Here is a 27,212-nt window from a genome sequence, read left to right as displayed (position 1 = left end):
CCTACAGTGTGCACTGCGCTGCTGCTGCCTGCTCGCCTGGAGCGGTGTGATGGGCTGGCACTGGGGAAGCAAGCCTCATCTTTAAATCGTCTTTAAATTGAGATGCAAAGTATTTCATAAAGATATGCACAAATTCTACCAGAGGTTCTTAGGCCTAATAATGTTTCCTAATACAGTGAGGAAAAAATAATTCCCTCTGCTTTAAGGATTATCAGGTGAAATTCTGTGCTTAAAGATATGCATAAAGTTGGACTACTTGATCAGAATGGTCCTTCCTAGCTTCGGATATCGACACAGCTATCTCTGATCATCTACCTAGAGTATATAGACCAAATAATGTGTTTTCCTAATCTAAGATTAATTGCTAGAACTTTTCAAACAGAAATAATTTAGTCTTTGAAAAATAACACATATATTGGGAAGTATCTGGTTTTAAAATCAGTAGGACAAGGGATACTGCAGAGGCTTGGCTTAAAGTTCTCAAAGAAGAGAAGAAATTTAAAAATACATCATAGCTACACAGAACAATATGTAGACTGTAATTTAGATATTAGATATTTAGATAGTAAATTATTTAGCCGGCATTGTAAGTTATTTACATGTTAACATGCACCAGTATGTATTCTTATATTTTCTATAATATGTTTTGCAGGGATTTAGAGGCACTTCATGGAAGTGATATGGCTACTACTATGCCTGTCTTCACCTCCTCTCACTTTGTAACCAGAAGTGCACTTACACAGAGGATGGGCAGGTAGTCTGAACTTAGATCCCAGGCTCTGAGCTGGAACCGCCGAATGACTCCATCACTGCAAATCCAATTTTGGCAGTCATGGCACGGGCTTTCCAAGGGATTTAGATGAGAACTTTAAAGCATTTGTACCTTCCACAGTGCTAAAGACCATGTCATGCCTACTGATAGCAAACTGTGCGTTGAGATACAGTCATCTGAAAAGGAAGGACAGCCTTGACATTAGAATGGGTAGAACTGGATAGGATAGGATAGGAACAGATAGGAAATGCTCCCAATTTGTGCCCATTCCTGTAACATGGTTGCAGAGCACTTGCAGGAGATTCAACAGTATCATCATCCCAATTTTAAAACTAAAAAGCTGAAGATCGAAACTTATTACTGGTCAGGCAGAAAATCTGGGCAATGCTGAAGACTGAGCCTAGCCTAAGTTCTGCACCTGCATCCTTAGCATCAGTAGGTTGATTTCCAGAAGTACGTTGCAGTGGAGCAATCTTCTATGCTAAATATAATTTCGAATTTTGCATGAGACTTCAGAAATCATAGTGTTTCTGCTTAAGTCTTGTGGTAGCATGGTATTATGGACTTTTTTGAAAGGTATATGTATTCAGGGGCTTTGTGGATTCTTTCTGGCCTCATGGGAAAGTATATGTGTCTCTTTGCAAAAGAATGAACAATAAAATCTCAGATGTACAAAGCAGTGGAGAGGAATAATACTGCACTTCTCCCTAGGGAAGGACTACATGCTTTTTCTTTCTTTCTTTCTCTCTTTCTTTCTTTCTCTAATTTCTACAGGTTTGCAAATGCCTGTAAGCTCCATGAGTTCCTACTACTGCCTCTCTCAGCAACTGGCTTACCACTGAAGGAATCTGTGGCAGGAAGCGTTAGCAGAGTTGTAATGAATCCCCAAAGGCACAAATGACATATGCCACCCTTTTCAGCATGTTTTTGGTTTTTTTTTTACACTGGGGAGAAAACAGTTGTCACAAGCACTTCTGAAAAGTAATTCGCCATCTGAGATTCCTGGGTTACAGGTAGCTGGGTAGCTGGTCACAATAGTTTACAGGTAAAAAAAAAAAAAAAAAAAAATTCTTTGCATGAGACGCACTCTCTCTGCCTGTTTCCTGAGACTTGAAGACGCACTCTCTACCTGTTTCCTGAGACTTGTCACCAGTTTACTGAATTCCCTGCAGACAAAGTATTAACAAAACTATCATGGCATTTCTCATATTAGCTGATGCTAGCGATATATGGTCCCTAAAGCTCAGTGCATGGCAGACTCTAAGTTTATTTTCAGCTATTGGGTTATTCCAGACCATGGGTCACTTTGCCTTCCCCCTTAACCATTACCATAATTTTTTTACACTTTGCACGTGAACTATGCCCTGGGACCTCACGACGTGTGGGAACACGCAGCGGTCGCTGCCTGTAATGATCACACCTCCCTGCTTCCCCTTCCCTGTGATACAGGCAACGGCCCACATGGCGTGGCGCCCAGGGAGCTGCACGTGTGTGGGGGCTGCCACGCTTGCCGAGCCCCAATGCCTGTTTGCAAGGAGAGCGGCAGAGCCGGCCAGCGCGCCTGGGTCGGTGGGCAGAGGTGGGCACAGCCACAGGGGGAACAACCACCGGTGGGAAACTTGGCTGTGTTACTGGGAAGGAGCATGTGAGGAGTGTGCGGGAGCTGTGTTATAAAAAAAGGTTTGTTTGTGTTAAGATGAAAACATATGGCTTGGTAATTGCCTTCAAATCAACTCTTGACTTGGCAGAGTTTAGCTAAACCAAATCAGTCTTTTGGAGGTTAGGCCAAGAGCTGCTTAAATTTCACAGGCCATGTTGCATTTCATATGATACCTATTTATAAAATCCTAGCTAGGTTTGTAAAGTTAGCATAGAAACAAAACTTCTGGAGAACAACCAACTTTACAGGAACCATCTGTGTCCTTCCCCCCTTTAAACTCAGTCCACAATTTCAGCAAGTTTCTTAGTTCAATACGAACCCAAAATAAAACTCCAAAGTTGAAGGCCTCCAAACTTTCGTTGGTGCTGCTTCACATCAAGGCTGACATTTGCCACATTTTGTCTAATGAGAGAAGCCAAATACTGACATTTTTACCAACAAGATGTAGGATTTCGGAAACGATGCTATTTCATGTTAGTCTATTGGCCTGCAGAATTTGGGCTATAATTATTTGATTCAAACTTGTTCTTGTGTACAAGATATGTACAAGAAAATCTGTGTATAAAACAGATAAACACTTATTTATTCATTCATCCAAACCTGTTCTGATCTACAGGCTAGAAGTTGTGTGCAGAGATTAACGCTGTTACCAGAGACACCTCGCTGAAGTCATTGCTCTTGAAAGATCTGACTGAGCTGTTGTTTTAGACCAGGGTTTATGTACACATCACACACTTCCCAGCAATATTTGCCTGCTCTGTTTTCTTATGATAGTGGTAAGGTGAAAGGTATACGCATCTTGCCTTTGTGAGTACTTCACAGAACAAGAGAGTAGGATTTTTGTGTACTCCACTTAGATGTCTGCCTGCAGTAACAAAAGCACAGGGCAGTGAGGGGGGAAAACTGCTTATGTGCATATACTTGCTGTCATTAAAAAAGTTGAGCAATGGTTTCCTGTCATAACTAGAACTTGAAAAAAAAACAAATAAACCATAAATCTGCCTAAAATCAGCTCTGCAAGCTCACGCTTTTTCTGCAAACTGCTTGTTAGATCCCTGATGAACCCACTGAACAGCTTTTGGATTTGATGTGCTGCAGCCCCTCTTCTAGGAAAAGGCAATTGAGGCGACTCTTTATGGCTCATCAGATGGCTGTGTGATTTTCTATTAACTAGACACAATGCCCAGCCCAGCTTCAGCATGTCACCTCTATGATGACATCAGCATCTGCATCTGATCTTTTTGAAGTCTATATGAGTTTTATTACTCAAATTCTCTGCTGAAAGGATTGGTTCTCTCAAGAACGAGAGACTAGAAGAGGTAATAGATTGCCTTCCCTATTTGCCATCAAAACCAGGAAATTATTAGCTTCTGACAGCTTTGAACAGTTCAGTAACTAGGCTGACTTGTTATTACTGCTGCTAGTCCTCCAAAAAGAGCACTTTGCATCTCTTACCTTTTCCCTTTTCTTTCAATAGTTGAGTAAGCAAGCAAATGTGGAACATAAGCCGTAAGTATGAATGCCTGATATTCAGTGTCAATAGTACTGGTAGCACATATTTATCTACTACATTGTGTTGGCATTTATCCATTAGAGAGCATTAAGGAAGAGAACTATGCAAGCCCAGGGAACACTAACTCCGCAGGCAGCCAGACCTGCTCAGCCACGAGACTGGCACTGGCAATTACAGACACGCCTCCGGTGAGGCGCGCTCGTCTAAGTGAGCGCCCAGTGCCTCGTGTGCTGCTTCACACAGACCTCCGGACATTTAGCATCTCTTCGTCATACTCATGCAGTTGGCAGGTGTTACAACAAGGATGCAATGGCCTTTCTTTCCGGGACCTTTGGGGGAAAGGTCTGAAACGTAAAGCTAAGCTAATCATGGTACCTCCAAAGCAGCCGTTGTGCTGTCAGCTGATGTTCAGTGGAAGGACTGCCTCCGTATCTCCAGCAGAGAAGGAATGGATGTGAGCACAATGCAAATAATACCAAAGAATTTCTGAGGTTTTGCAGCCTCAGGAATGTGTCCCCCACTAAACAGTCATATTCTCAGCTGCAGAGCTTACACAAACCCTCAGCCACTCCGGTTAATGTAAATTTCCTCTAGCCCAGCGCCCTTCCTCCCCGATAAATCTCAATGCCTATGAATAGCTAGTGCATTCCACAGGAGCAGCCACAGGAAAATAAATTAATTTAAACACTAGCAAGGATTCCAAAGAAAGAAATAGAGCCAACAAGGTAGCGATTCAGACCTCAGTCTTCTGTTCTCCAGCATTGCATGCTCACCCCTGAGTTTACTTCACCATCCTACAGGCACCTCACGAGGCCAGAAGGGCCAGGACTTCTTTCAGCTCTCCTTTTTTTCTAACAGTATGAATTGTTTTTACTCCCCCCCTCCCCACTGGAACATTGCTCTGGCATAATTCTGTGATATAAAAATCTATATCTTACTATTTAAAGTTTTCACTTAGGGAACAGTGTGTGGAAATATTCACTACTACGCCAGAATCACAATTCTTAAGTCAGTATTTCATTACGGGTTAGGAGAAAAGGGTGCCTTTAAAAATCATTTTGCATTTTCCAATCTTGCCGACTTGCTGAGTTTTCCAGTCTGAGATCTGATGAATCAATATTACATTATTATTACTAGCACCTACAAAAACATAATTAGAGTGCTAAATATTATTTCAATGCTTTGAAAATCTCATATCAGTTTCAATCATCTGCCAGATGATGAGAAGGAGGTGGTGACTTATGGGGAGAGCAGAAAAAGCAGCACATTTCTCAGAGTAGCTCAGAATGATTCACAGGAGAGCAATAGTGGGAATTACAGGGCTCACAAACACTGATCAATAGACAATCTTGAGAGTGAAGTTCTTTGTGCAGCCACAAGATATCTACATCAGCTGTGGAAGCACTCTGTGTGTGAGGCCACGAAGCAGAGTATGAAGATTGGATCAGAGGCTGAAAATGGTGTGAAGCCCGCTGGATGGATCCTGTGGACAAACTGTACCAGTAAGCAGCAAGGGCAGGCTGTGTGGAGCTTGCTTGGTGTTGCTAGATAGGTAGGCTAGATTTGAGCCACACATGGCCCAGCGTGCTTTTGCAGCTGTGTCTGGCCAGCCTGCAGAAGGTGAGCTCCCAAAGAGTTTTAAAAAATATTGCTGAAAGCTGTTACAAGGGCTACAGACCCATTTGTCTCTTTTCAATGTTTGAATTCCTATAAAAATACTACCATTTAGTGCTGATACGAGATTCGCTGCAGTCTGTCGGAGCCACTGCAGCCAATGTGTTGTAGGTTGTGTTTGCTTTGGGTATCGTCATCTCTGACTTGCACACATGAAACAGTGTGAGGTATTTGTGAGTTTAATTTCCCCCACTGTTTCCACATGCCTGCAGATGAGTGGGATGGTGGCCTCCTTTCCACATTGCCGGAAAGGAGATGGTAATCCTTTTTCCCTTGGCTGAATGTCAGCTGCATGAAAAGCCTCCCCTCCAGCACGAAGCATCCCTCAGTGCATTAAATTAAGAGACTGGCCCCAAACAGGCAGGGTTGACCTTTCTATGCCCTCATACTGTCCTGCCTTTAAGGAACATGCCTTTTCCCTTTTCACTACCTTTTTTTCCTAATCTTTGCAGGTTTTTTTTTCCTCCCTAAGCAGCTTTTTACAGGTGGGTTGTGGCGTTACTGTCTACTCCAGATCCAGCTTCTCTGAGTCAGGCACAGGGGCTTCAGGCAATGATTCAGCATCCTACAAAGAATGTATATTCTAGGAGAAATGCTGCATTAGGAATTGTGGACTTTCTCTTTTCTAAAGTTGATGGTTAATACAGAAATTGGTTTTTTTCCCAGCTAGGCTTTGGAGAGAAAATTCCTGGGGAAGGTTTGGGTTTGGGGCCTGAATTTTCCTAATCCTACACCACAGGTCCTCAAATATGTTGTCAGGCTTAAATATCAATTTGACATAACAGCCAAATGTGGCAGGGCCTCATGTGGATCCCTGAGCACGGGACTATCTGACTTAGCAGACTTTACAGAGAGGAAAGAACTACCCTAACGACGAAGACCAGACCAGCACCGTGGATTGGAGCTGCCTTGCATGCAGCCAGCTGCAGGACGGAAAAGTTTTCTAGAAGTAGTATATACACGTTACAAGAAGAGAGCTGGGCCAAAAATTATTCACTATTTATGAAAGCTGAAGGAAATTTCCATACCTGAACTAGAGACCTCAAAGTCAGCCTGGGAGTTTTGGGGAGCATCAAGGACGGAAGGCTGAGCACCTGTGTGTCCCTGCTGCAGCCTACGTAGTAGAGCATGGTGATCAGCAGGGGTTGATCCCACTCCAGCAGCCTTGCTCTGCCCATGAGCCAGCAAGGGCAGGCTTCGTGTGCCAGCATACTCAAACTATAATTTTTGTGCATGTTTGGTTAGTGGTGACGCTGAAGTGACACACTGATTTATCTCTGCAGTGCGGATGTATTCTAAATTACTACCTAACTTGAAGAAGCAACCCTAGAAATGAAGGGACGCTCTGGCTCATGAACAATGCTTTGAGGGATCTCCTGCTTGCTACAATTTTAAAATGTCTTTGAAATATTGGATATCACTGTAATATTTTTAAAGAGGAAAAAAACGTAGGGTCGGTTTGTTTGCTTTTAGGAAAGTTCAGATTTCTGCTCTGTCAGGCTTGCAAGAGTCCCCTTAATAAACTCAAGACATCATTATCTATACAGGGCTTTTGCACAGGACGGGTAGAAGATAAACAAGCATTTCCACGGCTCCTCCAGAACTGCTGTTTCTATAGGCTGTAATTGTTATTTTAATAAGTGTCTTACCATGACATTCTCTTTTTAAAACGGACCTTTTCCTTCTCTTAACAAATAGGCTCCTGTCGAACACCAATCCAAGCATTTTTGAGAACTGAGATGGTGGCGGTTATTAGTGACTAGACACTTCTGACTGCATCCTAGTGCTTTGTTCCTCATAGGATCTCTTCCCAAGCTGTAAAATGCAATGCCTGATTTAGTTTCCAAAGCTAGAAGAATAACACTAATAGACAGTAAATGGGTGTGAGTTGTCACATACACCAGCATTACAGAGTATGTGTTATGTCTCAATTAGCAGCAGGCTTGAAAATCAGTGGGAACAGACAGCATTTTTCCTGGTTTCTGTTGCAGTTCTTGAGCTGCACAGAAACTAAAAGAAATCCAGTTTATCTTTACTGGTGAGGACAGAAATGTGGGACTGTTGTGCAGCCATATCCCTGACCTGCCTGCTTGGTGTTTCTGGATACTTCTACACCTCAGTCTATTCACATGCACGCAGCTGAATGCTAACACTTAGGTACCTCACGGAGGCAAAGCTTAAATCAGGAAAAGCCAATGTGATTCTCTGGACAACAGATGTTAGGTATGTGCAAAGCACCACTGCTTCTGGGTATTGCTAAAATTAACTGACAGTCCAGCAGAACCTGTTTTGCATGTGTAGGAGTATGTAAGCCCCAACGCTACAGAAATCAGCTGGAGTTTTACCACTGATTTCCAGTGGGACAGAATTACATTTTCTCAGTTGTGACCTGTTTTCCAAAGTACACAATGATCTCATTTGCCTGCTAAGACAATGCAACAGCTACCAGAGGTTACAGGGAAAGTGAAATGAAGTCAACAGTTCATCAGTTTACCCTTGTACTGTTACTTTGGCAAAAAAGACCTTCAGAAGGGGGCAATGCTCTAATTCATGGGGTGTTGTTCCCTTAAAGTACATGAAACACATTTTCATATGGTTTAAACTGCTAGACATAAAGATGACATAACCTGCTCCGTAACTGAATCAACTGAGGTAATTTTAATATATCAGTCAGTAAAGTCATCAGGTACTAAGAAAATATGTATCTCCTTTGAGAACAATATTTAAATATGCTTCTATTGAATCAGGGTTCATAGATATCTTTAAACATTTCATTAATTAATTACTTTTAATCACTGCACCATACTTCAAAAAATTCTATCACCTGCATAGTATTTCCATTGACTAATTTCCAAATATATCAGAAAGGGAATTAACAGTCACTCTGCATAATACATTTCACAATTTCAACATTTCCCTTTTATTCCCTGAAATGTTGAGTAAGCCACAGACCAAAATGCATTTCCTTTGAGAATGTCACTGGCATGTCACCGGCAAAGCTGATAAAAGATCCTCTAACAGATGAAAAATTCACCTGCACCATTCAAGAAGAAAAGCCAAATGCTAGAAGTTAACAGTGGTGCAAATAAAGTTAATCCCCCAAAATATATTTAATTATGTCATATTTAGTTCTGCTTATGTTTATTTGACCCTTATCTGAGATACTGCTCATCACATTCATCAGAACGTGAAGCAATGAGCTAAACAGGGAGATGCTATGTGTTGTCTGTACACATTTATCCTCTTTTATACACTTTTAAATGCATTGACAAACCCAAAGGTAAGCAGAGTAAGCGCTAGCGTACCTCTTTCATATCTGACATCCTAGCAATATGATCCCAAAATCAAGAGAAGCAGTTAAATTAACAGAAATCAGGTTCATCGACTAGTGAGCTGTGGTTAAGTGGAACAGTCACTCTGAAGTCTAACAGTCTGGGTTTGTCCTCACTTAACCCAATTCTAATTAAGCATACTAGATATAACTGTCCAAATTATTCTTAAGCTTATCCACTTTACAGCTTGTGTAAAAGCTGATACCAACACCAAGTCAAAAAATAGCATATTTTCAGCTTTTTGGTGCTAAACTGAGAGCAGAACAGATCTCACAAAAAAATTCTTTTAGCAGGGAAGGCTTCATCCACAATTGAAAACATCAAACGAAAGGTGCCCAGAGCCTTTGCTATATTCTTTGTATGCTGCCTTTGCTACCCATATCTACAAGACCGCCGTAAATATACAGCGTACTGGTAGCATCAGCTGAGGCTAAGGAGTAATACGACATTTGTGTTTGGTGGACATATGTTATACCTGAGGCTGGGAAGGGGGTGCAAAACCATCCACAGTGGCTTTTCACAACCGCTTTCATTTACCAGCTCAGACACATAAATGCACCAGCCATCTCCCAGCGCAGCACTGAGCCTGACCTCACTGGGAACTGGGCATCACTATATGCCCGTTTCAGTGCAAAGCCATAAGCCCCACAGGATCCTGCTCTGATGCTGCACCCAGCCACAGGGGCATCACTGCCCAGAAATCACCAAACTCCTGGTCATGCCAAGGTGGGGCAGAGGCACTGCACTGGGCCGGGGGGGGACCCACCTAGCTATTAGCCCAGCTATTAGCCAGTGCTGTTCCAAAAGTAGTCCAGCTCTGCACTGGCCCTGGGAAGAGGTTCACTGGATTCATGCCGCGCTGTAGCTAATGTAAATCGCGATCTGTCTCTATAAAGAACTACCCCGGTATCTCTTTCGCTGTCACACAGTTAATCTACAGGCAGATAATTCAGCCTTGCTTAAAATTTGACCATACAAACAAATTAAAAAAGTAGCAGGAAATAACATTTTCCACCTATTTTAGCACATGACGTATAATTTATCCTTGCTGAACTTTTTCAACGGGTATCAATATCGTTACAATGTCACTCCAGTTGGTAAATACACAGGTCAGTTAAAAGTCCGGCTGGGACATATACATACCTCTCCACTTACCATCCTAAAGACCTGTGCTTTATTGCTGTTTGGAAAAACTGAATTATATTTTAGAGGAAAATAAAATGGTTACATTTCCCCCAATTTTCTTTGTAACTATCTCTCATTGTATTATCGCCTCTTTTTACAACCTTTTTGTGTCAGCTTGCACAGCGTGAAGAAAGCAAATGAGTACTGCTAATAAAATACACCAGCTTATCTGGTGTAGCCCTATATCTTCCTCAGCTTGCAAGAAGTTCATCTTCCAGCTCATAAGGAAAAAGGAAAATAACTCACTTATCATACAAGAGGCCCAAAGTATGTTCTTTCCTTAGACTGAGAAATCACAAACCCACTACTATCTTATGGCTTCTTACTGTTGGTGTCTGTACTCCTAGGCCACTGAAACATAAAATTATACCTTTGCCCTTGATAAGATTCAGCTGCATTAACAGCACCCTAATAGTTACAGAGAAAACAGAACATTCATATGCAACATCAAAAGTAACATTAAGTTAGAGATTTTGGGTTTAAAGAGACTGGAAAGTTAGGAACACTAGTACTTCACATTTCTGTCTGCAATAATAAACGAATTTTAGAAAAATAACCCTAAATGAACCATCACTATCCACAGTATTACTGATAGACAAAAATGTCCAGTAACTTTCTCCAGTGTCATGGAACAAGTTAATTGGAGCCAAGGAAAGATTGTTAGAGAATTCTGATCCACTAATCCAGCACACAGTTTGAACTCTTCAGACACTTTGAAAAGCAATCAGTACAGTTGAGATACCGGATTTTGTTATTTTGATTTAATTTTTTGAGGGCAGTATCTTGAAAGAAGAAAGATGCTGCAAGGAAATTAACACCTTGGTACAATGCTTTACAGACATATGTTAGGTAATTCCTTGCTTTGAATATGAATTTAGATACATCAATTAGATTTAAGTTCTCTTCTGGGTATTTTCAACACATTGAGTTTAGGCATAATTGGATTTTTTTACCCCTGAACACTTAATCATGCCTAAATCAAAGAAAAAAATCCCTTTCAGAAAAATCTTGTAAAATACAAAGAGACTTCTCTATTTGCAAAAGATCTGCCAGCTTTATTAAGTTTCCTTCATTTAGAGACTTGCTTGTTTTTTCTTTTATCCAATTAATGCATTACATCACTTTGATGTGTTGCTTTTTAAATACATGGTATCTGTGCTTATATAAAGTACTAGATACATCAGCACCATTCATTATCCCAAACTGAGATAACACTGTACTCATCTCAACCAGAGAGATGATTTTAAGGCGAGCTGATTATTCTCCCATTGTTTAAACAAACCTTTCATCAGTTTTAGAATTACATCGCTGAAGTTTTTTCTTCCCTATAGAGTGATGATTTCTATCATCAAGTTAGTAGGAGTCAAAGAGACCTCGAGTGAAAATGAATGGAGAGCAAGTCTTGTAAGTTGAGCATATACGAGAAGTGTAATCCTTTTCTTCCATCTTACACATCTTTCCCAATAACTTCCAATGCAGAAAAAGCCAACATATGTGAATCTTGTTAGAAATAAGCTCTCTTCTCCCTACCCTTGCACACCCAAAGGTGGATATTTATGGAACTTGTTATGCACCTGACAGAAGTGGCAGCATTTTCATGAAAACTGCAGACAAAAATAAGATTTGACTAGAATATTCAGCAACAAGCACTTAAAAATGAGCTAATCACTCTTTATGTAAGACAGCCAACAAATCTTACCTACGAAAAACTATAATTCTTATTAGTGCTAATAAAAATCTGGTTACTGTGGGAAAATGCATATTTGCATATTTCATCTGTCATTTTTAAGCATGTTGCACAGAAGGACTGGCATCATCATCAATGTCTGTTTCATAGGCAAAAGATCAAAAGCATCACAAACTTAAGTGTGATTATTGACTAGACCAGTATCAAGAAGAGATCCAAACAAAACTCGTCTCAACCCCAGCCCAATCTTAGTGCTGTCTTTGCCTCTAAAAAGTCAAGGCACAGCTTGCACAGCCCAACAGAGCACAGCCAAGTCACATCTCTGAGGGAGACAATACAAAGGACTTCCTTCAGAAAAATAGCTTTGCCGCAAACATTAACCTCTGCATCTGTATTGGCATATCTGAGTTAAGTATAATAACGTAACCTATTTGTATGGAAAGCTGATGAGTTTTGTTATACAGAGCCTATGTAAATACATAAGTCGGGTTTTTACTGATATAACTACATAGGACGGACACACACAGACTCATCTCTACCAAACGGTTATAAATAGTCAAAAATCAGACGTGCTGCTCAACCTGTGTGTATCACCTTTTGGGAGCTGCTGTTCAGTCGAGGTGGAGAAACTGTTGTATCTCATTGCCATGGCAACATGGGATGCGGCTTCCAGGCATGACGCAATCTGATAGTCCAACTGCTCCATGAACTCCTGTTCTGCCTGGAACTAAAAGCCATGCTGAGAAGGATTAGTACTTTCATTTCTTCAACTGCATGGTTGAAGAAATGAAATGGGAAAAGCTGGGACAGCCTTAATACTTCATGAGAGGCTTTAGCCTTAAGTAAAACCTCTAGCTAAGGTTATATGAAAGGTTCGAGAAGGAATACTGGAAGTTTCCCAACGAATCTGAAAAAGATGTATCTCTAGAGTTATACAACTTCTGTCACAGGCTATGGGTAAGTCTTTAAGAAAAAAAATATATATGAAAACCAGCATCCTTTTTAGGCTAATAACATGTATTTTGAAATCTTTTTCTGCCTGAGATATGCTTCTTCATTTGCGCATTCTGTACTTGATATATTTGAAAAATAAACTTGCTTTATGAGTGGCACTCAGCTTGTGTCAGCACTTTCGCAACGTAAACACAAAGTTTTACATTAATGTAGATTACAGTTGAAATGTCTTTCTCAAACTCCCAAGTATGCCTTTTTTCATTAACTATATGGATCTTAATGAGTGCAGAATCACTATGTAAAACAATAAGAATGAGCTGAGACATCCCAGTGACTCCCATTGCTTCCCATCCTCTTTCTGGATTGAGTCTTGTTTCACTTGACACAGTCTTACAGTTGAGCAACCCAAATATACTGCCCCATTAAGGGCTTGGCAATTACTCAACATTAGCATAGTGTAAAGCACCAGCCACTGGACGCCCCCCTTGTAATTTCTAAATTACTGAGTTTCTTTGTAGGGATTTTTGTGATTTCAGCTTGTTTAGAAATGCCTGTCAACAGCAGGAGTAGTTTATACTTGTTCCTTCAGTTGCTTATTGACCTTTGCAGATTTTGTTTCTACAATAACATTTTCTTTTCAGATTTGGTTTCTGTACTAACACGATCATCAGGTTAATGGGAAAAAATAATAATATCCTTCCTTTAGCAATTACACAGCTTCCTACTATGTCAATCTCTTTGCCATTTTCTAAACAAATGCACAACATTTTTCTTCATTATTTCCACATTTGCCACAAGCTGTGTCACAGGTCCTAACGCTTTTCTTGGAGTGATTTGCAACTTCTTTCATTTCTGTTAAAGTTGAATGAGCACTCATAGATGTAGGTGTACAATCCTTGTACAGTTCTCTTTTGGTTTCTTGTCATTTCATCACATTTCTTTACTGTGACTTGTTCTGAACCAAAATTAGTAAGTCATTCATTCCTGGGATGTCAATGTTGTGACACGAACCCATCCAGAGCCCCCTTAATGCCCACCTTTGCCAGTATAAGACAGTTCAGCCAAACCCTGGAGGGTGCAATGTGCTACCGGGAGAACGACTCCTGCCCAGGGCTGGGCACAACTTTTTTTACGTGATCGGGGCAGAGGCATAAGCCTCTGAGATGTCAAAATGCTGGTCTGCGGGACAGTAAGCTACATGGAATAAGAAGCATGGTACACCTCCTACTTCATGTTACATGTGTGAATAGTATTTATATGTATTTTAAAATTTATATTTCTAATGTCAGGTACAGAAATCTCCCAGTAATTTCTTCTGAGTGTTTACCAAAATGGAAGCTTTTGCAGAGCTTATCAAGATACACCCTGTTCCAAACTTCTTATGTGAAAATGTATTTCTCATTAAGAATTCACTGGTCAATGTGGTACTTTATATCCCCCTGTCACCTCCTCACAAGTCATACAACAGTTCTTGCAGGAAAAAAAAAGTGAGTGTTTTGGGAAGCTAAATACCTTCTCCAACCAAATGTGGAATAAATGGATTTTCACTTTGATTGTCTTCATTGCTGTGGCCATAAAAGCTTGGCAGCAGCTTTTATATATAGAAGTTCTAAATCAGTCACCTCTTTCATCAAAGGCTAGAGCACCCAGTTGTCCATATGTGGCGTCCATTTCTTGCTTCTTTTGTATCTGATTTTAGCCCACTCTCCCTTCTGTCACCCTCCCCTCCTCACTTCAAAAGCAGCATCTCAAACAAAGCATTTGGGAATGTGGCTTTTTCTCAAGTGACATCTCAGAGTTGAGAGACACTTGTGAATATAGCTAGAAGTTACCACTTCACTACCGAGTTCAGTCTTTAATTTCTCTGCAGGCGATGCTGCCTGTAACCCAACAAGTGGTTTGAATTCTCCTTGACAGAAGGGTCTAGAGATGGGACAGCATCTCTTGATGGCCAAAGTAACACCATTTTAAAGGACTAGATAAAGCAATCATTCAAGAAACAAGAGCTATCTCACCTACATGGCATAGTTTGTTTACATTATACAATTTCTGACGCAACCTGCAATCCCAACAACAGGGGATACTATTTATTTTGCCACAGGATTGTGTTAGCACAGTACCTGCACTGCTGTTAGAAATGTAGCTTTTGTTTTTCTGCCTGTCTGGATCTTTAACTGGGCAAGTCCCACACTGATGTAAAACATGCTTTTGCAATTATCTCTCTCCTTTTTCTTAAGAAATAAACCCTGAAAATTACCAATTTGCTTCCTATCTTGTCAGCTCCAGGAAGAGATCAAAGGATGATTTTTAATACGGAGAGTTGGGTGCTCTGTAAACCAAAATTCTTTCTTCATTGCTGTTTTCCAATACTCAAGAGACTATTCTAATAGTCTCATGAAACATTCATCTTAGTTGTCAGCTACGGACTTCTTGAGATCCCTACAACAAAACAGTGTAGAAGGAATGGCCTGCATTAATATTATAAGAAAATCCTTTAATGAAAGTCTGGATCAACCAAGGTTACAGGAAGATTAATTTAAGATAATTTTGAAATGTGGAAGCAAAAAAAAAAAAAAAAGAATAAATATAATGTGATCAAAGGGTTGTGACATAACTCCTTTTAAGTTAAAATCATGTGAGACTTAATGAAGAACACAGTGAACATCACAGTTAAAGGAGCTACACCTAATGAAACGTCATACATGCAGAACTGAGACTGCAGTAAGTACTACAATCATGTTTATACATAAGGGTTGTTTTACTGATCCATCGGCACCACAGATACAACCAAGAGTTCAGAAGAATATCCGACATAATGGCTACAACCAAGAGTTCAGAAGAATATCCGACATAATGGCAGTCTCACCGTCAAGCACTTTTAACAGCTTAAGAATGTACTTCTTCTTCTGTGGTACATGCTTGATTCGAGCACCAAGACGATGTTTGTTTGCATTACCAAATTAGATTTTTTTGACACAAACTGGGTGTGTGCTTGGGCAATTAAAGCTAAACCAACCTCTACTGTGAACACAATTCCTAAATTAGATTTATTTTTTAAACATAAATTATAAATTATTCTCCCTCGTATTGACTGACCCATCTAAAAATTACCCATTTACTTAATATATTATGACTATGATTTTAAAACAACAAATGAAAAGGAAAAGAATCAGTAGAGAGAAAATATGATCACGATGCAGCTAGACAGGTGGAAGAGTACAAAGCCGCAAATCTGGCTGCTGGGAGAGAGATTATTCTGCAAAGTGTCTGTATTCACATCAGTGAAGGTGATATGCCTAGTTAATTGGTGAATAAAGCACAGCACTGAAATCAATGAAAAACATTTCTAACAGATGAGAACATAGTTGGCGCTCTACGGATTTAGTGTAGCAAAACTGATAGGTTTATGCAAGAGATTATATGATACAGTTGCTCGTGATTGTAGGGAGACTGAACTCAATGGCCCAGAGGTCTCTCCCAGTTCTACACTTCTGAAAAACTGGTACAGCTATTTTAATTAAAAAGAAGAGACATAATCTGTGATACAGTGTTAGGACTCTGGTCATTTCAATGGGTGGCCACTATTTGGCATCTCATTAATAGGAAATTACCAAATATTCTAACATTTTGTCTCTAGTATGCAGAAAATCTTCAGGTTTGATTGCTTACTATTAAAAAACAAAAAAAAAAGAGCAGAAAACTATAACCTTGTATATCAACCTCAGTGCCTGTCTCCATTACGGATGGGTATGTTCTTTTAAATGCTTTAGTACTGCATGGCTTATACTTCTTTAAAATCACCCTTGAACAATCTGCTTTTATGTTAAGAATCCTGAATTCCTGGAAGAGTAGAAACCATTTGTACAGGTAGAGAACATGTCAAATGTAGAACTGCATGTTCACAACCCCTTTAAGGTAGACACTGAATTTCTCTTTATGAACATGTAAAAATGATACTGATCAAGATCTGTAGGACCTATTGCATTATAGATAATGAATAATAAGTTAATAGTCATCTTGATGAGGGGGAAAATGAATTATCAGGGAAGGACTAGTAAACAGGGAGCAACTTTCATTATAAATAGCATTATATTAATGTAAAAAAAACAAGAATGATGAGAGGATTAGGACTAATGGTCCTAGAAATGAACTCTTGTAATTATTTCCTGGAATATCCTCTCAGTTTGACACCACCACCTGGGATGCAGAAGGATAGTGTCTAAGCAAATAAAATTATTCACCTCTCATGCATATTTAGTCTTTGCCTCTTGCAAGGCCACCTGCATCTGTGAGATGTGGTCAGGTCGCCACCTCAATGTTACTGAGAGCTGTACTAACAGCCTGCTGACACACGGGCTCCTTTTCACTCGTCTTGCCCTAAAGTCTTACTTGCTGCCACCTTAAAAGTTCACTTTGATATAAACTCCAACACTGACTCCTCATTAACCACCATCTATACCTCTCCTCTGATAAACCCTGCAATTTAGTCATTACCCCGAAATGCCAAAAAACCTTGTGCAGCCCTGAACGTTACTGCATCTCTGTGAAAACTGAGAAAAATTGGTAGCCACATTACAGAGATAACTAGCTCTGCGTGTTTTTAATATGCATTTCCATGTGTTGGGAGACACTCCTCAACACAGAATGTTAAAGTAAAATAAAAGGGTGAGTTTTATCTAAAGTAAGTTTTCTGCAGTGTAACAGGAGGTTGAAAACATAATGATTTAACTTAATTTAGTATAATTGCAAAAGGAAGGTGATGCTTAATTCTAATCACCCAAATGAAAGTAAGTGCCAGCACTATGTCAGGGGAAGTTTACAGTGCCAACAAAATAGAACGAATTCATCCCTCTGGCTTGGGAGGAAGGGGTGAACCTGCTCTCTTCCACCACCAGGATAATACCACTGATTTTGGGTAATAACAGATTTACACCACCATGCCTGAGATCAGAATATAGCTGGTAATAAAGCTTCAACGTGTTTCAGGAGTGAAGAGACTTTTTCTTCAGGGACTTTAAGATTAAGCACACATTTTAGAGCTTTATTCAGGCAGGTTTCGTTCAGGCTGAGTTTCAAAGAACCTGAATGACAAAGTGCTAGAAGGTGACTTTCTATCAAAAAGCACACTGTTATCTCTTACTCTCATATAATAATATGCCATGAAGCAGCAGGGATTATGGACCATTTCTCTCACACTGTTTTCTTTCTGCCTTTTCTCATGAGCAGGGATGCTGGGTAGAGGCTACAAAGATTGAGCTTCTCCATCTCCATCCTCCCACCCTCTCCCACCTTGACAGCTCGTGGTTCACCAGGACGCTGAGAACCTGCAGAAGATCTTTTGCCACAGCAAGTGCTCTGACACTCTGATCCTGCCCAAAACAGCCCTGAGGGAGAGGAGTCTGGTACAACACGCCGGCCCCAGGGTCTCCTCCGGAGAGGTGAAATCATGCTTGTGGGACATGGACATCTGAGAGGGGAACAGCATGAGCACCAAGAGCAAGGAGCAGCGCCTGGGGCAGAAAGGAAGGACCCACCGCCCTGAAAACCTCTCCCACCTGGGGAAGTTTAACACTGGTTTAACTCTCTTGGTGCAGACCAAAGTACACAATACAGCTCACAACTACTTTTTCTTTTAAAGACATTTTTCTCCCTGCCCCCCAGCTCCCATAAAGAAAAACCATCCGTTTTTGTTAAGGTAGCATCGTGGCATCTGGATGTCAGCTTTCTGCCACCTGAGTTAAACAGTAACCATAATGAAGGGCTTGTGAGAGACACTAACTGTTCCTGATGTCAAGCCTTCCCACAATGGGGAACTGCTTTTAAATCATTTCTCTGAAGAATAAAATAGAATAGTTTAATGATAATTGTTTTATTTCCATGGAGAAGTGAAGGAAAAGCTGTGGGGCTCCTATTCTTCACCATGACAGATTGAGGATTCGCATGAGGATTCTTGTTTCTGCTTTCACTCATTTCAATTTTTCTTTCTCAGTTCTCTTAATTTTGTTTTTGTTGCCCTCCCTGTTCTTCTATAAATTCTTGGATTTCTTTTCCTTCTTGAAGCTTTACTCCAAGCTCTCTGCTCTCAACTCCTCTCCATGCTCTGTCTTCCATGTTGCTCACTCACAGCTTGTTAAATGTGCTCTCTCCTATTGACCTCTCTGGTGCAGCGATAGCTGGTCACAACCCTTTGGAGACAACGGCCAATCCTCTCTTTCAGTGTGAAGGGTTCAAGCCAAAACTCAAGGACAGTAATTTTCAGAGAGGGTCAGTAATTCTAAGGAAAAACAGAAGCTGTGTCTTACAGACAACTGTACTGCACTCAAAAACAAAAAAGCATTTGTTCATCACTGTCTGTCTATTTTGATCCAATCTCCCCTCATGCCTTTTGAGGAGGGTGGGAGAACCCTAACAAGGATAAGCAAATCATCAAACCAAAATCATATGCACACTGTCAAGATGAACTGGCATTTGAAAGGCGTGCCTGCAAAAAGGAAGGATAAATGTTCCTGCAACAGAGAAAAGGTGATTTGCAGGAGGACTACTATGATCCCAGCAGAAAAGGCACATTCTGTGTCAAACACTTTAATAGATTTTTTCAGTAACTTCCCCAAAAAAGGTTTCTTCTGATTCTTTTTGTTTGGATTACAGTACTTCGCCTTTGTCGGGCATGACTCATATGCACAAAAATGTGTTTATCACAAATGAAACACATTTTCAGATTTATATGCTGAGGTAGCCAAAACTCAAAGCTTTTGACTTTTGAAGTTTTAAAGTATTTCTAATGATGACAGGAAGGTCTGATGTGCTTGAAGATATGGGGCTCATCACCAAGGCGGCAGTAAGCTCAAGTGAAGGCACAACAAACCAATTTTCCTCCATGACTGGGTCACCCTGTACCGAGGTGCAGAGGTCTGGTTACATGCACACCAGTGAGCATGTACCCATAGGTCCAACGCTGGAAATGACATTTCTTCTGCATTGTGTGGCCACATGACATCAATTCATGCTTTAAAAGTTGAATGTCATATCAATCTGAAAACATCACAGCATCTTGGCAACTTATACTGGAAATTGAGAGGTATAAAAGGAAAGTATTACCCTATACTGCCCTGGTGCTTCTACTTTTCCCAGTGTCCGCTACTGGCCAGTATGAAAAGCAGGATGTTGGGCCAAATAGCCTGCTGTTACCCCAGCTGAGGAAGCAAATTTCATATCAAACATTTAAGATATCTTAGCAATAATTCTTGTATTTGCTGTTCATGTGGAGTCTAGGCTGCCTGAGCATATATTCTTTTCACAGTAGGTAATTCAAACGTACTAAACTTTAAACACAGAAGTGATTATCAAATACAGAGTACAATAAAAATTAATGTGTGGTAGGAAGGTAAGAATGTGTCCTCTACCTTCAAGAGCTACCACACCTGAATTGGTGGGTCTGGTGCACCAGCATTTTTAGCAATAATCACTCACAGCCTCATTCCCTTGATGTGAGCAGGGAGAAACTGGGAACAAACTGAGAGACAAACTGAGACCCTCGGTACTCCTAAAAGCCATGGTCAGTCCCATGAGACAGCGTGGGGGCACGTGAGACCTTCCTATTCAAATGAAAGTGGAAAGAAGAAACAAACAGGACAAGAAATCATGTTCAAGAGCTGATCACTGTGCACTGTGCCCCTGCCAAGGACGGTCTGCACGTTATCTCCTGGAGGTACGTAGTGACAAAACCATTCTGGTTTTAAGGTAGCTACAGGCAGCACAGTGTCTTATGCTGTGGACCGCTGTGGCTGTCCCCAAGACTCTTGGTAAAGGAAGCACCCTGGTATCAAGTACTGTAACGCTGAACTGAGATTATACCAAAGCAGCTAAGTTTTCTTGTGCTGTCTCTCCTATTACTTATTTCTTTCCTGCTTGTTATCACAACTATGCCGTAGAGAGTTTTCTTTGGAACATTCTTCTAAACACAATGGACAGCATACATTCTTTATCCTAATGGAAAAGTGCACGAGGTACCCACCGTATCTCACTTCCTCTGAATAATTTCAGGAGAGAACAGAGTGAGATAAAACCAGGCTACATTTTTTTATTCAGAAAGTGGTGAAACCTCATGAAGGCAATGCTCACATGAATAAGGCCGCAAAAGTAGGAGCTGCAGGACCTAAACCCTCCAACTTTTGTTTTCTCCTGTGCTACTGAGTCATGGTGGGAACTGGGTCCAGGTACTTAAAGACCAATCCACATAAAAATTCAAAAGCAATGGGCAATTAAGGCAACTTGTTAGGAAGGGCTGTAAGATCCTGACTATCTCTACAGAGATGGCATAAAGTTTTGTCTATATAAAAATGGTCGTGTACTTTCTATGTCTCAGCCTCACAGTTTATTTTCACACTTATGAACACCTGAACCCCTAAGACTTTTTAGTAAAAGGAACTACACAAATGTAAAATACTAGTTGTGGAAGCGAACTGTCTGCACTGGGAATTTGACTTCTTTACATATCAGCAACAAGGTATTTTTATACAGGTTCCACCATATAAGGGGAAGAGAGCATTTACTACCATAAAACAGCACCATTATGTCGTTGGCACGAAAGCAGCAGCAAACATGCTTTCTCAGTTTAGTTTTGAATCCCAAGCAGAGCACACAGTATTTCACACAGTAATAGGCAGTAACTTCCACAGACAGCGAACATAATTACAGTGTCCTAGCTCCCAATGGCTGAAGGTTGTAAAGGATAATATATAGCACCTGCTGAATCTGCAGAAGAAAAAAAAAAAAACCAACCCACAATAAAGAGCTCCCTATCAGCACACTCCTTTTTCAGAAGGACTTTCCAATAAGCATACAGGCAGGTGTTTTAGGATGGTTACGTCACTGCAGCTGGTTTGACAACAGTATTTGACAGCTGCAATGAGAGAGTGGGAGGTGATGGGAACAAACTATGTCAGGTTTTAAAATCCAGCAATGCAAAAGGTAGGGAAGTTTTGAGTTACCCCTTCCTTTTGTGCAGCACAGTCCTCTTACTGCTATCTAAGGGACAGCTACCACCCATCCTATAAAGATTTCTGAGTTCTGGGGTGCAGAACTTTAAAAAGCAAATGACACAAAGACACCCACACTTCCACAAACTCCTTACTTCTGCTTCCCAGAACCTCCTTCTATTGCATCTTCTGAACAAGAAACAAGACGACTTCCATCATTCAGGAGCTGCAGAGCTGTGAAGAGAGGCACACATGCTTCCAATTGCCCCAGTCACAGACAATGAACAGCTATGAACTGACCAGGCTCTAATTCAGCCTTCCACAAACCTCCTCAGATATTCTAGATTTGCAGAGTACTCCAGAAAGCTGGCTTCACATTTAAGCTTTGCTTTTAGATGCACTTGATCCCAACCATGTGGATGGGGACCCTTAAGTAGCCAGAAAGGCACTGTTCCTCACTCCTTTTTAGGTTATGTGCTAGATTACAGCATTGTTGAAATACAAAATGCTGGATTGTACCTGACTGCGTAATATTACAGGGTGATGCCAAGTTATTTTTTGGAGCTTCTGTCAAGAAGGTGAGTCTGAAGGTGAAAAATCATTAGACAAAAGGGAACTCTGCCCTGAAGGTCCTGTCCCTGCAGAAGATCTGCCAACCAACATTTTACTATGATCACTTCACCTTCTGGACTCATCATGGCTTCTGTCATCATGGTTCACAGAGATGGGTACAATCACTTCAACAACTTCAGCCAACCTCATGAGCCTTCCTGAAGATTTAAGCCAGGACCCTGGGAGCAAAGTCGGATGGAGAGCACATGCAACACAGGAGTACCATGGCTCTGTGTTCCCATCAGTGAAGGTTTCTCAGCAGATGACCAAGTCAGGAATGAAGCAAGCCATATCCAGTGAGTATGCTTGAATCAGTCCAGACCCCGAGTTCTTAAATCTTTACTAACTTGCAGCAATCTTTACTTTCTATTACCTGGGACAGGCTTTTATAACTTATGTCATCTCTGTCATCAGAAAAGCACTCTAGCTGCAATAATTTTTCACACTGTACATCACTGCAATTTATTTATTTGACGGGAAAGGAAAGGATAACTCAGAAAGAGAGCTTTTATTGTGATGTGGTCTCTATTGCAATGCTTCCCACATCCATGCCCATTTGTATTCCATCACCTCTGGGTTATGAGCATTCCTGTCAATGGGGATTGTCATGGCTGTAAAGACAACTCCTAAAACCTTCAGATTAAAGAATTTTTCCCCGGCACTTTTTTGGTTCACATTTTTATAAGGCGTAACAGTTAGAGGGTTTAGAGGTTCACTGATCACCCACTGTCAATCCTATTTGCTGTTTTCTTTGCCAGGAAGGTGGTAAAACGCATTTAACCTGAGCCCCTCTACAAGATCAGCTTTCTTTCCTCCACTAAAGGTTCTCGTCTCACCTCTAGAGTGAAATTTGGCACCAATTTCATCAGAGGCAGAGCTGAACCCTAAATCCCACCCTCCTTCAGGATCACTTCTATGATGCTACAGGTATTCAGGACACAGATTCAGATGATCAAAGTGTCCTGAGAAAGCTATCAGCTGTCACCGCTTCCTTTGGCAGTTTTAACCACGGGAATATTGGCTAAGTTCTTTATGGTAGATTTGACTAATGTAGGGATAAAAAATAATTTATTTTATGTAACAGGGAGACTGAAGAGATGGAGAGTATCTCAGTCCACTGGCATCTGGAAATGCACCTCTGTACAACCTACTTCCCTAGCATCAAAATCTGACTTCACCTGGACCAAAGAAAGGCCACCTGGCAGAAAGTATTTCTCACCGTGCCAGAACATGGAGCTGGGGCAGGAGGGGAAAGACATAGATGCTTGGCAAGGTCCAATCAAAGAAGATTTACACAAAGAAAGAAGTTTGTGGAGGGTCAGGAAAAAAATGTGAAAGGAGAAAACCAAAGAAATTAGAAGGGTACACAGGGAAAAGACAGTAAGGTCAGATTAGACATATCTTGCAACTTTCCAGATGAGAGTGGTTTTCTTTCTTCAGCTGAAAAGTCAACCTAACCTTCCATGCTCAGGGAAAAAGCAAACCCAATCAGTACAGCTTTCAGCTGACCCTAGTGTTGATGCTACATTTCCGACAAAATAACGGACAGTCACTAATACATGGTATGCTCTGTATATAAACACCAAAGTCACACCAGGAATGAGCTGCTTCTTTATCCTACAGTGTAATATAGTCAGAAAACTGTTGCAACAGTGACAAGAGAAAGATCTGTCTCTGAAATTTTTATCTGGTGCTAGAAACAAAGACACATGGGTCTGGATCGTGCTATATACATGTGGAAGCAATGACAGAGGAATAGCTGGGATATTCTAATTTTTCAAAAGAAGTAAATTCTGCTGACCATATTCTTTTCTTGACTCTGTGGGCTACAATCAGCTCTGTTATGGTGGTATCATTTACAACAAACTTGATTTAAACTGGTTGCATTAGGGCAACCAGGAATCTACATGGGTTTCAAAGTTCTTAAGCTTATTTTGCAGTGAGAGCGTGATGGTTTCTGCATAGGCATTTGCTGCTGAAATGGGAAATAGGTGGGCTGTTTGCTGAGTCTGTCAGCTGGAACACTGACAATCGCTACTTGGATTGCTTCAATGTAAATATAATTTTCTCAGACTTCAGTACTCTGGGTCTGAGTCTTTTAACGTTAGTATACATTAGACCATTTAATTCTTGTTTTTTATTTACATCACAAGAAGACAATCCTGACCTTTATGTTTAACGATAGGATATATTTATGCAGCTTGTAGGAAGTGATGGTAAGAAATTTTTTAAGCAGCACCATTTTATGTCTATATTTCTTCCCCCGCCCCCCCGCCTTTACAGAGGTCCAATGTGTCAGTGCTGTGCCCTGAAGAAAATGCATATTTGCAAGCAAAGCCTCTGGGCAGTTTTCATTTCATAGTAAGAGTAAATGTCAAAAGTCTTGCTTCCTTTCTTAAACCAGAATTTCACTGTTAAAGCCCACTTTGGAAAATGTTGCACTTAATAATCACTTAATCGATAGACAATGCTACTAGTTGGGGTGTGTGTTTTTCATTTGGGCTAAGTTTGCTCATTTCATTTCTTCTAGAAACTTTTCTGCCTGTGGTGAATCTTCAATCCAGCTTCTCTAAACGTGTCCACTTAACTTCTGAAATCTAATTTGTTCCTGCTCAGTATTAGACTCCCATTCTTTCTGATTATGTTCATATACATCTGGAAATCAGCCTGATATGGTTTAGCTTCTAAAACTGCAGCTGCACTCCCTCATTTTATAGCTACGGTCAATGCGAATTAGGCACCTGGAATCCTTCTGTCACTCAAAGCATTTTAACTGTATTTATTTTGAACATCTCTCATTGGCATTTCTGCTCGTCTGATGGTTTGCAAGATGTTAGTTTCCTTTTTCACATTCCCTCGGTGCAATTGTGTCATTTTCCATGAAGCAAACTGTTTACTTCTGTCAGATTATCTACCTGTACAAAAGCAGTAATGGGATCTGCATGCGGTGGTAAAGTTCCATCTTCGCGCCTCTCCAGTGGCAGCGGAATTTCATACCGTAACTCCAAGCATTCAAGTCTATGAAAATTAATCTAAAAAGACTGTAACAAGTCTGGCAAGTAACATTTGGGGGGTTTGTAAGTGCTGCACACAACATGCTTTCTAAGGTCTGATTGAAATGTAATGCCTCCTGCAATGGGTAAATGCCATAATATTTATACCATTCGCTTTTTGTGAGGGAAGCTTTTAAGGTTATTCTTTTCCTGTTGAAATCATATTTGTAATACAGAGAAACTATTACCTGAAATTGGAGAGAAAGTACAGGAGTCCAGTAAATACACTGATTTTCCAAAAGCCTCCGCAGGCACGATTAAGCAGTCACAAAAATAACACCGGCCGCATTTTCTGGAGAGGATCCATACTACTCACAACTTCCCACAGCCACCCTTCTGCCTCCTACTTGTCCTACTTCTGCACTGTGGAGCAGCCACCTTATCCCAGGGAACATTTCCAGAAGCAGTTTCCACCGGAGCGAACCTGGCAGCCCTTCCCCTCCGCCCCACCGCGGGGATCCACGGACCCCTGCCCGGGGGCTGCCCCCAGCCCAGGAGGGCGCAGGCAGAGCGGTGGTGTCACGCTGAATGGCCATGCCACACTGGCTCTGTCCCCCAAGCACACCTGGGGGACCACTAAAGGAGCACCTTCCTCCCTCCTCCCCGCCCTGACTCCGTCCTGTAGGATTTGAACGTGAACAACTCCCTTGGACAAACACACACCTGTACCGATAGGCATACTTCTGGCCTTTAAGGAATTTATTCTGGTGCCTTTTTTTTTAGGATTTTCAGTTTTACCTGTAAGTTGCATTCACTGCTGGCTGGCTTTTCTTTCTCACCTGCATCATGGGCGGCACATTTTCTATGAAGACACATGTTTTTCAACCCACTTACCTAATTCCATCAGTACAGGCAGAAGCTGCCTTATTAGTAATATTCATATAACTCAGTTGTAATATTATTTTTTTTTTTTTTGCTTGGTAAGCAGTAGTATTGGCATGAGGTTCTGATTTCAGGTGAAACAATCACTGCCCACTACAGCCCCTCAGCTAGTCAAACAGTCAAAGCAAGGAAAGCAAAACAAGCCAGTCAGACATTATCAGAGAGAATGGTGATTAGAACAAACAACAATACAGGGGAAAAATGCATGGCTATTCAGAAACCGTCTTTTGGGGACTGAAGAAGAGATGTGGAGCCATTTTTCACTAGGTTCAGGAGAAAATGTCAGCACGCAGATGCTACTGTACTGTCAGATTGCATCTTAATTTGGCCAAAGGGGACCCAGGCAGTCACCCCTCACAGACAAATTTTAAAGGCCCATTACAAATCTGATTTATTGCTTGCTAAGAATCTCCCTTCTACGGTCTGCAGATTTTACATGACACAGAGCTGAAATCCAGCTACAGATAAATGTAGCCTTCTCTATATGATTTAAATCCATCTGAATTCTGTACTTCTTGGACACTGGTCAAGCCTCCCCCCGTCTGCCCACCCCCCTTCCTCCATATACCTTGAGGCAGTTTACTTCAGAATGAAGCAGAGCATTAACCGGTACAAAATTGCTAATTTGTATATAACTCTCCTGCTGTCATTAAAAAAAAAAAAGCAAAACAAGCAAATGCCTTTTGTTCTAAAAAGGCAGGGAAAATTTCTAGGAACAAAAGAAATGCATCTGCCCAGCAAGAGAAATGAAAAATTGCTGGGATTTGTTTCAGATGTTTAGGCATGCCGGTGTTAACAACATCCATTCAAATAAAAACGTTAATTTGCTTCTGTCTTTGAATCTTCAAAAATATTCTGTTGGCTTTTTCCTCAAAAAAACCAAACCCCCACCACATTCCTTGCCTTCAGT

The 27,212-nt window shown here is 40.9% G+C and overlaps 1 protein-coding gene across 12 annotated transcripts in view; it reads right to left on the bottom strand.

Moving 5' to 3' along the window:
- MAGI2 (membrane associated guanylate kinase, WW and PDZ domain containing 2) overlaps positions 1–27,212 on the bottom strand; it is a 755,689-nt gene that overhangs the window by 376,337 nt on the left and 352,140 nt on the right. The gene's annotated exons all lie outside the window — the stretch shown is intronic.

Source organism: Falco cherrug, chromosome 5, assembly GCF_023634085.1.
Source record: "Falco cherrug isolate bFalChe1 chromosome 5, bFalChe1.pri, whole genome shotgun sequence".
Taxonomy (NCBI): Eukaryota; Metazoa; Chordata; class Aves; order Falconiformes; family Falconidae; genus Falco; species Falco cherrug.
This window is presented reverse-complemented; position numbering and strand designations above follow the sequence as displayed.